General features: G+C 32.4%; 1 protein-coding gene across 1 annotated transcript in view; it reads left to right on the forward strand.

Annotated features, from left to right (window-relative positions):
- Positions 1-10,687: 10,687 nt before the first annotated feature.
- The window catches only part of Ggamma30a (G protein gamma subunit 30A), a 33,752-nt gene continuing 27,965 nt past the window's right edge, over positions 10,688-16,474 (forward strand). Inside the window, exon 1 of the mRNA XM_026632338.2 lies at positions 10,688-10,709. The gene's annotated coding sequence lies outside the window, so the exon portion shown is untranslated. The remainder of the gene's footprint in view (positions 10,710-16,474) is intronic.

Raw genomic sequence — 16,474 nt, forward strand, 5'->3', positions numbered from 1 at the left:
TAAATATATATACACACACACACATATATATATGTGTGTGTGTGTATAATATAGTCCCTTAATCCACGACTCACTCGCATCATATTTATGTAATACTAGTATTAATGTTTGGCAGATGAAAGGCGAAAAAATATTTCCTATATTACGTGGTAGCAGAGCACTGTGAAAGCCTTTCTCAATTGATATTTACAACTCATTAGTTATTATACGCGAAATAATACTACCTAGTATTATTGTCCTCCAATTGTTACACTGGCTTACTCGCCCAGTAAGCCAGTGTAACAAGAGGTACAAGCGACAACTTCTTAGTTTCAAAGGTCAGTGTTGCATTGACGTTGTTAGAAATGATAAATATTTCTTTCAGATAATGTCCACCCAAAAAAAACCCCTTATCATCGATCTTCATTTTTTGAAATATACATATATTACAGAAAATATTTAACTCATTATAATATTAATAAATTATATCATAATTCATAAGAGGCGTTCATTTGACATCCCTATAACACAATTGGACTGACAATAATTGTTCAACTGCCAACAGCGACAAGGGTACAACACAATAGAGACGAGACGTCATATGGAACCGTGTCACGTTACGTATTGATTTAGCGCCGTTTCGTTAATGTGCATAAGTTCTAAGTCGTAACAGCTACCATTGAGTATTGGATTTTAAAGCCTTTCTCGTATTAATAACATAAGGATTTCAATAGAAATAATTATTTTGAATATTTGTAGTAATAGTATTTAACAAGTAGATATATGACTATTTTAAGTATCTATAAAAATAAAAATAAATCTATCTAAAACTTCGTACTTTTTCCAAAGTAAAAACGACGCCGATACGACAAACATAATTTATATAGATGTGTCTGTTTGTCAGCACGTATCTCATGACAAGAAATGAAAAGGGTATGGTACCTAAAATTTGACTCCCCCCCCCAATCTCAAATGCAGTTGAAGTCACAGGCAGAAATTAGTCAAATATCAAAATCAAAGTATCCTTACTCGAGTATGCTCTTAATAGCACTTCTGAATCGTCATTTTACAAAATTACCACCAGATTGGAATGATGATTCTAAAGAGAAAGATCGATCAAAAAGTAGTTAATCTTCAATATAAAACAATTTACGTGTAATAATCCTACACAATTATATCTGTGTCCTATATAACCTTACGCAATTAAAACGACACTGCATCCTCATATGCATGGATTCATTATTGCCTTAACTATGAACTGAGTAACTCGTCGCGCGTCATCGAGTGTGCATTTTTGTGTGCGTGTGTGTTTGTAATGTATTGTTATTCGACTTTGCAAAAGAGCAAAAGGTACGCCACTCCGAGGTCCCGGGTTCGATTCCCGGCTGAGTCGTTGTAGAAAAAGTTCATTAGTTTCCCATGTTGTCTTGATTCTGGATGTATGTGGTACCGTCGTTACTTCTGATTTTCCATAACACAAGTGCTTTACCTACTTATATTGAGATCAGAGTAATGTATGTGATGTTGTCCAATATTTATTTATTTTATTTTTTTATTTATATAGGTATTTCGCCAATTGTATAAATCATCCCTGCGATGAAGCGTTGAAATACGTTGATAAAAAATATCTTGACATTTTTGTTTAATTATCTTAAAATATTTTAGAAGTTTTGTAAATCCTCTGTACTAATATATGAGGAGACGTTTTTACTATAATGCTTCACTGAAAAAATACTAAACCAATATGAACATAACATAACTAGGTAGGTCTTTGTACAAGCCCGTCTGGGTAGTAGTCACCCATTCGTCAGGTATTCTGCCGCAAAATACGCCAATATTTGGTATTGTTGTATTCCGGTTTGAAGGGTGAGTGAGTCAGTGTTACTCCAGGCACAAGGGACGTAACATCCTAGTTCCCACGGTTGGTGGCGCATTGGCGATGTAAGGAATGGTTAATATTTCTGACAGCACCAATGTCTATGGGCGGTGGTGACAACATAACCGGTCCGCCCACCGATTAAATAAAAAAAAAAACTTATACCCGAAAAAGCTGCACGTTCCATAGAAGGTTTTAGTATATACAATAACATTAATAAAAAAAATAGCAGCGCGCCCTTTCATCCGCTTTAAATTAAGACTTGTCATGAATGGTAACAATTTCTTGTTCCTATAAATATACATATAACTCAAAATGAGCTAAAAGATCGTGAAAAAATTGCGTGTGTTAGGAAAAAATTAAGCATAGCGCATGCGTTATATCGACTCGATCCTGCAGCTCTGTAGCCATTTCGATCCGTTCCATCTTCGCAGTGGCTTTAGTAGATAGGAATCTCACAAAACCCGTCTCACCTCCGATGGGTCCGGGGACCTTTCTAAATTTTTCCAGGCTGAGAAAAAATAAGGGTAGCGTAATACGATTGCCCAGCTTTGGGATATACGCTACAGTGACTTTTTCTTTGGAGGTGACGGATTTAGAGTTTAATCCACCATGTTACTCCAATGCCGGTTCGTATAAAACATGCATTACTACGATGTTTTCTTTCACCAAGCACCATATTTTAACAATTAAACTGGATTAAGCACATTATAATTATGCGGTTTTGAATCTGCCACATTCGGTTAAGATTTTCGCTTCTCAACTGAGCCATTGTGTATCAAACATCCTATAATTTAATGGGTTTAAGTTTATTTATATTGGATTATGCAATGTGGCATTATTTATTATTTAGTAAATAAAGCATATATTATGTAAAACAGTGGTACCATTTTAAATATCGTAACAGTATTTATAAAAGTCAGTAAAATTCTGATGATAATATTTTCCTTACTATTTAATGGCGTGCCGTAGTTGTAACCCAATTATAAGAAAAGTCCAATCCAAGACAGGCGAAGCCATATAAATTATCAAGTATGATTTAGATGTCAAATTTTTTTCCAATATAATCTGTACTTAAGAAACAATCTACACCAATAATTTCAAATTATTATTACATGACTGCATGATATCATAATATGTTTTGTATTGAGATAATTGAAGGCAATAGGATCAGTGAAGGTGATCTTTGACGAACATTGGAAAGGACCCCTCCTTAAGCCTCCATCCGCGGCGCCAGTGCTGGGAAGTTCTCGCTGCTCACAGTTTCCCTCTCTACTGATGACCCAGCAATCACACGGAATGCTGAGACGTTACGTATCAAAAAAACCGGTAATGCCTTTGTGCAAATCAATCTGAGAAGCAATAACGTACTCATTACTGCTGCTACTGAGTGAGCCAGTGTACTTACAGGCGTAGGAACATAAATTCATAGTTTCCAAGTTTGTTCACGCATTGGCGATGCAAAGAATGGTTAATATTTCTTACAAGCCAATTACTAGGGCAGTGATAACAACTAACCATCTGGTATTCATTTCCAAACAAACATTTATTATTTATAATATATAAATATAAAAAAAAAATCCTGTTACACAATTAAAAGCGCTGGCTATTTTTCTTTCTTTTAAAACAAGTTATCATTTCCATACGAATGTAGAACAGTTGATATTATGGGAAATTTATACAATTTTGCACCTGTAAGCGCTATATACACAGACGTATAAATTATACAGCGATGTTGCAGCGCCGTCCACCGCTATAGGGGATTGAGTTCGTTTCCATTGTTCTCGATAAAGCATTCAAGCTGTACATTATTAATACAGCTTCAATTCGAGTGCTTAGAATTATTAATTGGTGTAATAATTTGAAATAATAAATATATTACATTTTAATGATGATTACTATATTTACTTTTTCATAATTAAGCCGCGGGCGACAACTAGTGTAGGAATAAAGACAACAGAAAAAACAAAAATTACAGTGGAGGGGCGCGCCTTCGTAAATACTATATCAAACTTGGAAGTCAAATTTTGATGACGTACTTAACGCCACTCTTACAAAGGATTTTGAATTTCGAACATATTCTACTATATTCGGATGCACGATATGATCATATCCGATTATATAAAAAAAACCGTGTCATCCAACAGTGTATACTAGATCACCTTACGTTACTCATAGGCATTAAACGGTCAATGTGCATTCGTGTGTGAGCTGGTCTTTGTGTGTGTCTTGTTAGTGTGCAGGGCCCTTGTGGACGGTGTTATGCAGTAAATGTGAATTACATAATGATTATTTTCAATCGTTTGAAGACGATCTAACTTAAAAGTACAATTATTGTTCGTCTACTGTCATTATATTTCTTAATAACTTATCATGCAAGCTCGACTGAACAAATATTGGTAAAATAGTTTTTCTTTGATAGATGTTTCTGTAGCTGTTCTGTGTCTGTTTGTTCTGTTCTTGACTATCATTGGTGTCAAAAAAGTCTCAATATCGTTGTTAGAATATTACAACTTAATTTGGTCATTCAAAAATATTTTCTAGTTCTGATGTTCTGAATGTATGAAATGCCTTATGAAGATCAATGAAGTTTTTTTTTTAAATAATCATCTTCGTCTATTTCAGTATTATTACCTTTTGGTTATCAGGAGCAACTCGAAATGTTCATTCAGGTCTGTAGTTTTGTTTAGTATGTTTACATCGGATTGTTAAAAGTTTTTAAGAAGACCCACTGATTATGTACTCGTAAAAAGGCTGGAAGCTTGTCCAATGTACATAGCTATTTAGGTTTATGATAGAGGCATCATCAATATAAGATTTAGTTTAACGCTTTTAATATTTTTCCTCATTAATCTTAATCTCGAAAACCACTGAAGCGACTTAGAAAATTATTCACATGAAAGAAATTCAATTATTAAATAGAATTATAAGGAGATAAGCCTTTTTAAAACACGCGACCGAATATTTACAAGTGTAATAAAATTACCCAATTAATATTTTTTACAGTGGTGTATAACACATTCTCAGTCAAATGGAGCGTGGACATCGAAACCATACTAGGTTTGTATTACAGTACGAGTGGCACTCAAGAACGCCGGTTGCTTATTTAATAGCCAACACGAAACACGGTATCAAAAATTTTAAAATTACAAAACAAAAAAAAAAAAAACAACAATTTTTGTCCATTAAATATTCGTAACTATAAGTAAATTAATTTTGTCATTAAAAATTTAAATTAAAAAAAAAAAAAACACTGTCTTTAAATAAACACAACATTTTACCAAATTTGTAAATCGAATTGAATTATTTAAAAAATGTTGTTTTTTTTTCTAAGCGTGTAGTGTGCCAGGATTTTCGTTTTTAATTCGTGATAGTGTTAATAGTTTAATAGTACATTCAATATATCTTGGTGTGTGTTTATGTATGTGTGTGTGTGAGGCTTGCGGTAATAGAATTAGATTTAATTAAATTAGTTTTGCGGTCTTGTCTTTACTTGTAAATTGGATATTTTTTTATGAGACTTGTGTATATTTTTGGATCAAAGCATTTTATTATATGAATATTTTATTATTGTAAAAGTGCTTCAAAGGAAATATGTAAGGGAATTTTATTTTATTACCATAGATGACTTCAAAGACAATAAATCTCATGGGAAATTTTCTGATGAGAATTAATTATGAATTCCGTTGCTATCTATGAATCTAATTGTTTTTAATTAATTAAGCTATTGCGTCGTCTTCCATTAATATAATACGTCATGTCCCTTAGGAGATGGTAAGAATCGTTATTTTTTTTTAACGTCTGCAATTTGCTTAGACCTTCATTCGTACTTATTATTACGACTTTAGACAAATATTAAAAAAAAAAAAACTTGTTTTGTATTTAAATTAATGGAAAACATAATATAATTATTATAATTGTGTGAGTAGATGTTATTAAGCTTTTATGATATTTTTTTTTCTTGAAAAATAATATCATTTAAATGAGTATTTATTTTGATCATTACATCGAATACCATATGATATATTTATGTTTGTGTGTATTTGAAACTCGCTTCGATTTTCTTTTTAAACAAAGGTACGTATTATTACAACGAGTTCCTTTCTATAGATATAAGATACAGTCAAAATTTAGAACGAAAAGGTTAAAACGTGTGATGTTAATAGTCGTAAAGGAATTTCTAATAACATGGATAGATTTTAGTGCAGCTTATTTTTTAAATAAATTATTATAAGGCAATAAAAATAGTTTTGGCTCAGCTAGGTAAAACTGTCCAGAGTGTGTGTGTGTGTGTGATTTTTAACAAAATCAACTTTATCTCTCATTATACAATAACTGTTCAAACTAAATTCGGTACATAAATATATCCCATTATTGTTAAATATTGATTACCTCCCAATCTATCAAGACCATTACGGTCAAACTTAGCCCAGGCTGTCCAAATAAGCAGAAGAATTTGTGTCTTGAGTTACACGCGTTCATAGGTGTAACTTCACACTCATAGATGAGATGTCTATCTAACAGTACAATAACAGGCTATAAATTTCCCACTGCTTGGCTAAGGCCATCTCTTCCTTTAAGGAGAAGGTTTTGGAGTTTATTCCACTATACTGCTCCAATGCGCTGGATCTGTATCCTAATATCCACATCTGTATGTGGCAGAATTTAGTTGAAATTAGATATATGCAGGTCTCCTCACAATGTTTTCCTTCACCGCCGAGCACCAGATGAATTATTTACATAAATTAAGCACATGGAATTCAATGGTCCTTGCCTGGGTTTGACCCGGAAATCAGCGGTTAAGATGCTTGCGTTCTAACCATTGGGCCATATCGGCTCATCTATCTAACACGTTACAACAATTTACTTTATCTCTGAGATATGAGAGTGACTGTCGAAATCCATATTATTCTTCTTCTTCATTTCGTACTTGATAGAGAGAGATGATCTCTCTATCAAGTACGAAATGATTTCGTGATTGCTGTGACACGCTTGATTATTCATCTCTGTTCTCTGACAACTGTCTTCCTTCAATTCAATTCTTAATGGCGTTTAGTGCCCACCAGGAATAGATAATTTCGCCAATGTCACGCAGAAGCTGTCTTCCTTGTGCATTCGCGTAGGAGGACATCTATTACGACCTCTGTCCAACTCATGGGCGCTCTGTTACGTGCTCTTGAACAATAGACTGAGTAGCTGCTGACAGTTTCTTGACAGCATTGCTACTGTTCTAACTTACCTCATATCTCTTACACGCTATTTTAATACGTAACGTTATACAAAACGTTATATAAAAATCAAAATCGCTTTTCACTTTTTGATATTTCCCGATGGTGATTCGAATTTGATCATCTTTATAGCTATACAGTAATGATCATTATTTTTAATACTATTACTTAAACAGGTGAATGACTATATATAAACTATGTAGGTCGTTTACATTAAACAAATCGTGAAATGAAACGATCGCCTCCTGATTAATTCATCTTTATATCAATTGTTGTAAACAAAATGAAATCTTACAAGCCGGTGATTTCTCCACTAGCTCAAGTTTGAGTTATTATTTTCTGGTTCTAAATTTATGGCACAAAAAACCACTATTTCTTGTAGAATAAAAATGGTGTCCTAGAACCTGATAGACTTCAAATTTAGAGGTATCTACGAAATGGAATGCCAAATTTTAATCAAAATATTATATGTAGTTATAAAACTTCATTGGATCGACCATTTAAAGTGTCTCAAAGATACTTGGTGCTTTGTGCTAGTTCTTCTGAATACCACCCACTAATCAGATATCATACCGTCATATAACAATGCTTAGTATTGTTGTGTTCCGATTTGAAGGGTGAGTGAGCCAGTGAAACTACAGGCACCAGGGGCATAATATCTTAACGTCCCATATTGGTGGTGCATTGGTGCATATAAGAAATGGTTAATATGTCTCACAGTGACATTGTGTATGGGTGAGATGACCACATACCACACAGTTAGCCTATTCCACTAACTATAACATAAAAGATAGTGTATTTTTTTCTCTGAATACCAAAAAATAAATGGTCACATACATCAAATGGTCGTGACGTTTGAGAACACACTGTATATATATTTTAAGAAAAGATAAAATACACAAGAATCATATACATCGCTCGTTAAATATAACTTTTTACGATGTAGTCTTATAAAGTAATAGCTAATGGCTTAATTGAATGAATCAGTATTGAAAGGTCTCCTTGAATTAATAATTGTAATCTTGTTAGCGGGACCTAGAAACGGTGTTTCATTAGCTTGTTACTATTCATTCCTCGTGCTGGAGTACAAAATAAAAACGCAAGTTGTTTTATAGTTAAGTTCTTAGAGTACTCTACTACTAAAACCCATTGTTTGTATCGAGATAACTTAATTAATCAATTGAAATCAATTTGTTACAAAAACTCATTCTTGATTTCAGAACAGTTACATTTTTATTTATTTATGGAATAGGTTCAAGAGTCATCTCGTCATCGCGTCTCATTTAAATTTATATTAACCATTTCTTAAAGCGCCAAAACACCACCTTCCTTGGGAAATAAGATGTTATGTCCCTTATGCCTTTAGTTAGACTGGCTCACTCACCTTTCAAATGGGAACACAACATTACTGAACGGTTGCTGTTTGGCGACAGAATGTCTTATGAGTGGGTGGTACTTACTCAGTCGGGCATTCACAAAGCCCCAGCATGAAGTATTATTATTAAACCCTAATAATATTCTAAATGAGAATGTAAGTGTGTATGATTGTTTCATCGTGATATTTGCCATACCAATCAAGGGAAAAACAGAAAAGGACATAGGGTTCCTAATGCTTGCCCCTCCCTCATCGAAGTCAATTTCTATAATTTGACGATAGAAACCTCCATAAGATCTCCAACCCAATGTAATAACGGCTAGTATTTATCTGCGGCTTCGTTGGTAATTGGGGGGGGGGGTCTAGGTATGAAGTAGCGGTCTATGTTCTTTCCTGGGGCTTGAACTTCTTTCACACCAAAGCGGTGGTTAAGCCGTGAGAGGGTAACACACAGAGTTACTTTCGCATGTATAATATTAGTATATTTAATAACAACGTCGATTTACTCAAGTAAAATACCTTGCCAATTGAATCAGAGATTTTTTATTTAATTTATAATATTAAATTGAATTTGATATATGTATATTCTAGAACTTAGTAATTTAAATATCCAAAAAATCGACGTTACGTTCCGCCATGATGGTTGAATCGACAGATGAAAATGTGAAAATCAAAATATTCTTTATTCAAATTGGCTTAAGCTCATCAGAGAAATTTTGAATCGCCATGTTGTCTTATTTGAACAAATAGAAGTCAAAGTAGTTAGAATACATTAATCGTTATCGAAGATTTCCAGTTCAAAACCGATCATAACATCTAGTCTCAATATGGTTTTTTTTTAAATGACAATGTACCTACTTATATGAAATTTCACACGAAAAAAAACTCGTCCCGCTAGTTCCGCGATTCACAAGAACAGTACTGTTGTCATTAATATCTCATTAGATAACGTTTTAGATGAATATAATGCTTCACTAAACAATCTTATTAGTTTTTATTGAGTAAGAAACACGCTAACTTAAACACGCAACGATTTGCAATTTACATTTTATATTCGTTTGATTTCAAAGTAATCACTTACGTAAGTCGTGGTAGAAAGATCGATCACCTATGTCAAATAAAAAATATATATCTAACTTTATGATCAGGGTGGGCTTTACATATTAATCGGTTATTTTATCAATAGATCGTTTTACTGTGTTCATGTTTGAAAGGTGAGTTAGCCAGTGTAGTAAATCTATTACTACGCTGGCTAACTCACTCACTTACATAATGTCTTAGGTCCTAAGTTTATCCCTAGACAATGGTGACCATCATCTGGTAGCCTGTTTGCTCATGACAGGGGGCGAGTGACACCCGGTTGGAACTAAGTTGTTCTCGCTAAATATTATGTAATTTTGAATAAATGAACAATGTTTGAGGATAGTTAAACAGACAGAGACAGAGAAAAGAAAGAAAGAGAAGGAAAGATCGCCTAGAGGAAGCATAACGCATTTTCCGTACGTAACGATTTCTGTCAGTTCAATCAACTGTGAGCCGTATAAAAGAACTTCGTTCCAAAAATCGAATCGGACATCACAGAGACACTACTGATAATCAGTACAACCTACATTCTTCTACAACTTTTTTTATCTTTATCCGCCAGTATTTTAGAAACAATTTCACATTTTATCAAACTAGTTGTCGTACGTTGCTTCGCTTGCGTTCCAGGGGTTATATAAAATGGGGCATAAAAATCTATGTTCTTACAGTTCAAGCTTGCCAAATTTCATTAAATTCGGTTCAGTGGTTTGCCTGTGTAGGACCAACAGACAGAATAAATATAATATTAGTATAGATACAATTATTTAGATAACTTAAGTAAGAGATGAAGATGATGAGATTGCATATTATATTTGCTTATCACTTAAGTTTAAAAAGTTTCTCTAAGTTGCTCGCAAAATCTTATATCATATTTTTTTTATTGTACTTTCTGTCTTAGTACTTTAGTATATTTAATATTCTTATAACTTATTTCGATGATTCAATTTCGTTTTGTATATTCAGTATCTAAGTGCCATGGTAAGGTATATTTCAAGTGAAATGTGTTCTTCATTCAAAAACAAAAGTCTGAAGTGTTCGTACTTAAGTTTTCATAAACATTGTCGTTGAGGAAATAAAATTAATTACACGAAATTGTTTCAGATTCTTTATTCAGCGCTGCAACGGCAGCTGAACGTCAAATTACTTTTACATAGGAGCTATTTAAAAAGTAAGTTTTCTATTATTTTTTTTTTACTTTCTGTTCACGCTTCATTCATAGTAACTACTATGAATGAAGCGTTAACTTTTATGCAACTAACTTTAAAAATCCACTTGATTTAAACATACTTCTTAGAGTCGTATCGACTTGAGACTTTAAAAGGGTTTTGTAATTATGATAATATATTAATATACCAATTATCTTGGTGGTACGGCTTAGTGATGGTGAGGTTAAGTACACACACATCACATATTCTACAATTCGACAGCAATACTTAGTTTGTTTCCTGCCTTGAAATCTGGGTGAGTTCGTGTATCAACAGCTACGAGGAACATAACATCTTGGTTAGTTGGTGACCTAATTACGATGTAAGGATTAATACGTCTGATAGTTGCTTAAATACCACTTAACTTTAGTGACCACTCGTTTGACAGTTAGCCTACTTATTTCGATAAAAAATTATAATAATGATTTACCAACGGTTTAGGTCTGATTCAATGGTTACGAGAAAACTGTCGTGGGGTTTGGGCTTATTTGGTTTCTTTTAACTACCTCATATATTATTACAGTAACAAAAAATGGTTACTTAAGTATAGTTTACGTTATTCTTGCAAAATTTAATACACGTCTATACCCAATTTCAATATTTATGAAACGATTTAATTTGCTAACGAATAACACAATTGTCCTTTTTTGTATTAGGTAAGCGGATGAACAAACGGGCCATCTGATGGTAAGTGGTCACCACCGCCCATAGACATTGATGCTGTGAGAAATAATAACAATTTCATGTTAATGAATGGGTGGTACCTACCCAGACGGGCTTGCACGAAGCCCTGCCACCAAGTAAAACGAGACATCATTCAGAAGTTATCAATGGTTCGTTATATCGATTAAAATATCAAATCGACAATGATAATCGTCATCAAACGATTGTATTTATATATGGCAACCTTTGTATGTAGTAATTTGTATTGTAGTCTTGTAATGAAATTTTATATTATATAATTTAAAGTAAGTATAATTGAAGCCGATATGGCCTTACAAAGTATGTAGATCAAAAGTTCAAAGTTGAATCATCACAGAGTTATTACGTACTCAATATTTCTTTATAAATGATCTCATGCTCAGTTTCAAAGGTAAATATCGTCAGGAAACCTGCATGATTAAATTGGATGAAATACCGAACGTTTACATTAATTTCGCGCATAGAGTGTACATTGATATCTATCAATTTGTATCGTAGCGTTCCCACTTGTGGGACACTTACGCTGTTCATACCGATAGCTGAAATTGTAATAATTTATAATAGGTACGGAACATTGACAATGTCAGGAATGTGGTTAATTGCCAGACCACTTACCATCAGGTGGCACGTTTGCTCGTTAACCGTCAGTTTATAAATAAATATGATACAACAAGTTTTGAGTCGTTATAAAAATATATTTTAACATACACATTTCAACTGTAGTGTAGATTTTTTTATTAAAGTTATACTTCTCTTGGCGTATATAATAATAATGATCTGTTTATTAATAATCAAATAAAATAATAATAACGATAAATGTGATTTCCTCTTTTTTCACCACTAAAATAATACTCACTAAACAAACGATCAAAATTTAGTAAAATATACGTTGTAAAAAAAGGATAAGCTGTAATGTGTAATTCGAAATTTAATTGGACTTTAACTTCACCGTGTAGTTTTTATGTCAAGCTGTACGTGTACACGCGAATTATAAAAATTCACTGTCAATTAAAAAAAAAAATTGAATTTTTTCTCAATACATAAAAGTTAAATTTCGAAATACCAAATCTGCGTTATTATATCAGAACAATTCAAAAGAAACAAAGTGTTATTGACGTCATTGCTTTTTTATATGTACCATTAGAGGAAGGTAAATTCAGACATAAAAGGCATTACGTCTCGTATAAACGTTATAAGAGCCATTGGAGTCTGCATCCGAAAACAGAGATCGCGATCGCGCTTATTCGTAAACACACAACATACGAAACATTACAGCTGTGTTACTTCACACACGTACAAACACTTTTACAAACACACACAGTTATATTAATGTATGCGTTTTTATGAAGTTGAATTTTCTTGTTGAATTCAGACGAAATATATATAGAATATCACCTGTATATTGTATAATAAACTAGATAGACTACGGCTATCGGCTACGTTAAGCCTTCGGTCAGTCGTAAGGCCCATCCTCTTCGGTCATATCAGATTGCTAACCCAATCGACTATAAGAAAGAAAGACAATTGACCATATGAACGTTGAAACACAATTGTCCTTAATATATATTTCTTGTGTCAATCCATTTTTATTACTTTCCTCTGAGCTTTAATACAGTACAGATTAACATACAAATACTCACATACAAACTCATACATGTAAACTGACTATAAATAGTTTTACATAGTATAAATGTTGATATTACTTTTCTGTAAAGAATTTTGTATACATAATTATATTCCTGTTTTTTATATTTGCTTCCCTCATCCACAACGATTGGTTATTTCCTTTAGCCGTAATAATAGAGATATGGCAGAAAATGATGATTATATGCCATATTATATTACATGATGGTAGGTCATTGTGCATGCCACCCATTGATCTGATATTTTACAACCAAACAGCAGTACTTAATACTTTGTATTGTTGCGTTTCCCGTACTTGTACCTGTACTTGAGTGCGTTACAATTTAGACATTAAATTCATTTTAAATTAAACATTTCACACGATGAGACTGTTATTAAGCTGTGTCAGACGGATGTCATGATTTAACCATATATGTCTAGATGGAAGATATGCTGAGTGTATGAATCATTTAAAATTTTGGGTCAGTTAGTGTAACTACATAAACTTCAGACTTATTCAATTATTAAGTTATTTTAAAATAATAACTTACCTATGACATCTGACCTTGGTATTAAGCAACATTATATCCTATCGGAAAATGGGATAATACCATCTGAAGATCAACTCTAGACCCACTCACTCAATGCTCAAATCATACAGTGCGCGCTTTACCGGTTTCCTGTTACATACTTCCGTCCCTTAACACGAAAGCTCCAACAGATTTCAAGAAAAAATTGTGTTAAACATAAAAAATAATTACTTGTTTTTTTGTGTTTTATTAATAACTAATTAACATCTATTATTATTCAATAAATTAAATAATTAAGTTTTGGTTAGATTTTGTTCATGATTCGCAAAAGTGTGTTGGTTGAATATATTCACAATCCATCTATAAAAGTATATTGAATAATAATTTATGTCAACGACGACGTTTTGATCGATAACATATAATCATATAATATAGTATAATCGTGATATGATATCGTGATTGTATGATTGTGCCTTCGTCGTGAATCATAGGTATCCTTTATTTTTGCATATATTTCAAAACATTTTTTTTTTATTTGAAAACTTATTTGAAATACTATATAATATAATTTTAAGTGGATTAATATTGACTTTAAAATAAATAATAATCAATAGTTAATATAAAAATCTTTTCAATTGAATGTGAACAAGTTCTAAGTCATAGTAGTCTAGCTATAATTGAATTACGCTGAGTGGCTGCACTTGACCACTGGAAGACAAGTTTATTTAAATTGAATATGAGCTTTGTAATAACTTTTATCTCTTTCTAACATTTACAGATCTCTATTCGTCGGAGATATTAAAAAAACATGCATTATTTAAACTTATGTAAATAAATAAAACGAATATTGGTTCCGTAATATATAAATAAAGTTTATCGATATTATTGGTTTCTTAAGAAAAGGCTGATAAAACGAACTAATATTGTGATATTCTCTAAGCCTTACCTTTCAGACAAATCTAAGTAGAACAGAGATAATATTATAAATTTTTAAACTTTAGGGTCGGTATCAACTAAAGAATAAACGATAATCGGTAGTTACAAACTACGTTGCACGAACAGACGACACTTAACATCTTTTAATATATGTATCATACTCGCATCGTGTAGAGATTTAATTTATTGTTTTAACCGGATTTCCGGTTAATATACTTATCAGATTAATATGTTAGTATCACGTCACGTTGCTTTGTAAACTCAAAATGGATAAATACAATGTATCTGTTGTACATTTTATTAGATATAGTTGATTTTGTTAACGTACACAGAAATTTGACCCTTAATGGTCTCTGCTATACCAATACATAGTATGAGAAATTTTAAGATCTAAGCGTTAACAGGTTTAACGATACTATGAAATATATTTATGGAATTTTATAGAAAAGGTTAACTCAGTATTTGTAGTGAATATTAATCGCATCATTAATAAAATTATATCAACATTTTCTATGTTAATACCATTAAATTTTCTGGAATCCAAAAGCATTCAAGAAGAACATCGAATGTTCACTTGGTGGGCTTTGTGCAAACCCTTCTGGGTAAGTACCACTGACTCATCAGATATTCTACGGCTAAGCAACAGTACTCAGTATTGTTGTGTTCCGGTTTGATGGATGAGTGAGCCAGTGTATCTGCAGGCTCAAGGGACATAACATATTAGTTCTTAAGGTTGGTGGCGCATTAGCGATATAAGGAATGGTTAATATTTCTTACAGCGCCAACCTATGCCATAAAAAAGGGTGAGCGAGCCAGTGATCACATTAATGGCACGCTGGCGTAGGCAAGATGATATTTTAAATTACAATATCTGGGCGGAGGGATCATATAACACACGGTCTTGCTAAATTTTTAATATTATACATAATACAATAGATGTTAAAAAAGCAAGCGACGTTTTTTTTAAATATATCAGTTTGAAAAATTCAATCGCCTTTGTGCGAAGTTGGGTCGAGTAGCTGGTAGGTAGTATTTAAAATATCAAAGAGTAAACCTACAGAGACTAACTGTATCAATTCAACATGCTGACCCCGTGGGAACGATGCCAGATCACAAAGCATATGGCAGCTTACACCAATCCAGGCTAACTAGCCGTCGGTATAAAGAAATATAGGAACTCCATCAATATTTTGCAGATAAAAAATTAAATTCGTAACATGAAATACTGCTGTTACTTCGATATACGTATTCGTTGAAATGCTTACATTATAAGTGTTAAGTTTGGATGGATGTCAAAATCAAAATAAAAAAAAATACTTTATTCAAGTAAGCTTTTACAAACATTTTTAATTTTTTAGAACTATATCGCTTGAAGTTAACGGTTCGGAATGTAGATTCTACCGAGAAGAACCGGCAAGAAACTCACTAGTCGTTTCCAACATTTAAAATACAGAGTTATGTTAGTTAAATACAATTCTATATATATATAATATCCTGTCTGAAACTCAACAAGTACTATCTACACGCTTTTTTAACATCTATATAATCTTGCTTTGAATAACATGCTTTATTTATCAATATATTTTTTACAAATAATTTGAATTATGAATCGGCAAAGTTAAAATGCCTGTTACTCAGTCATGACTGAACTGAATCTGAATGAAATCTGAAACTAAGATGAACTTTATAGTTCATATTTTCGTATGGGAGTTATATCCCATACGAAAACGTTAACGGAAATGAGTAACAATTAATTGTCTAATACACTACGCTTTCTAAGATAAAAAATAACATAATATTGTAGTATTAACATTTTTTAAGTTATAATTTAATTAAATATATTATTTTGCAACTAAACATTATTTTAAAATATGTACCGAATTACCGGAAAAGACTTTTTTAATTAAATTTAATTGAAAAATTAGGAAAAATGTTGA

This window comes from Vanessa tameamea, chromosome 9, assembly GCF_037043105.1.
Source record: "Vanessa tameamea isolate UH-Manoa-2023 chromosome 9, ilVanTame1 primary haplotype, whole genome shotgun sequence".
NCBI lineage: Eukaryota > Metazoa > Arthropoda > Insecta > Lepidoptera > Nymphalidae > Vanessa > Vanessa tameamea.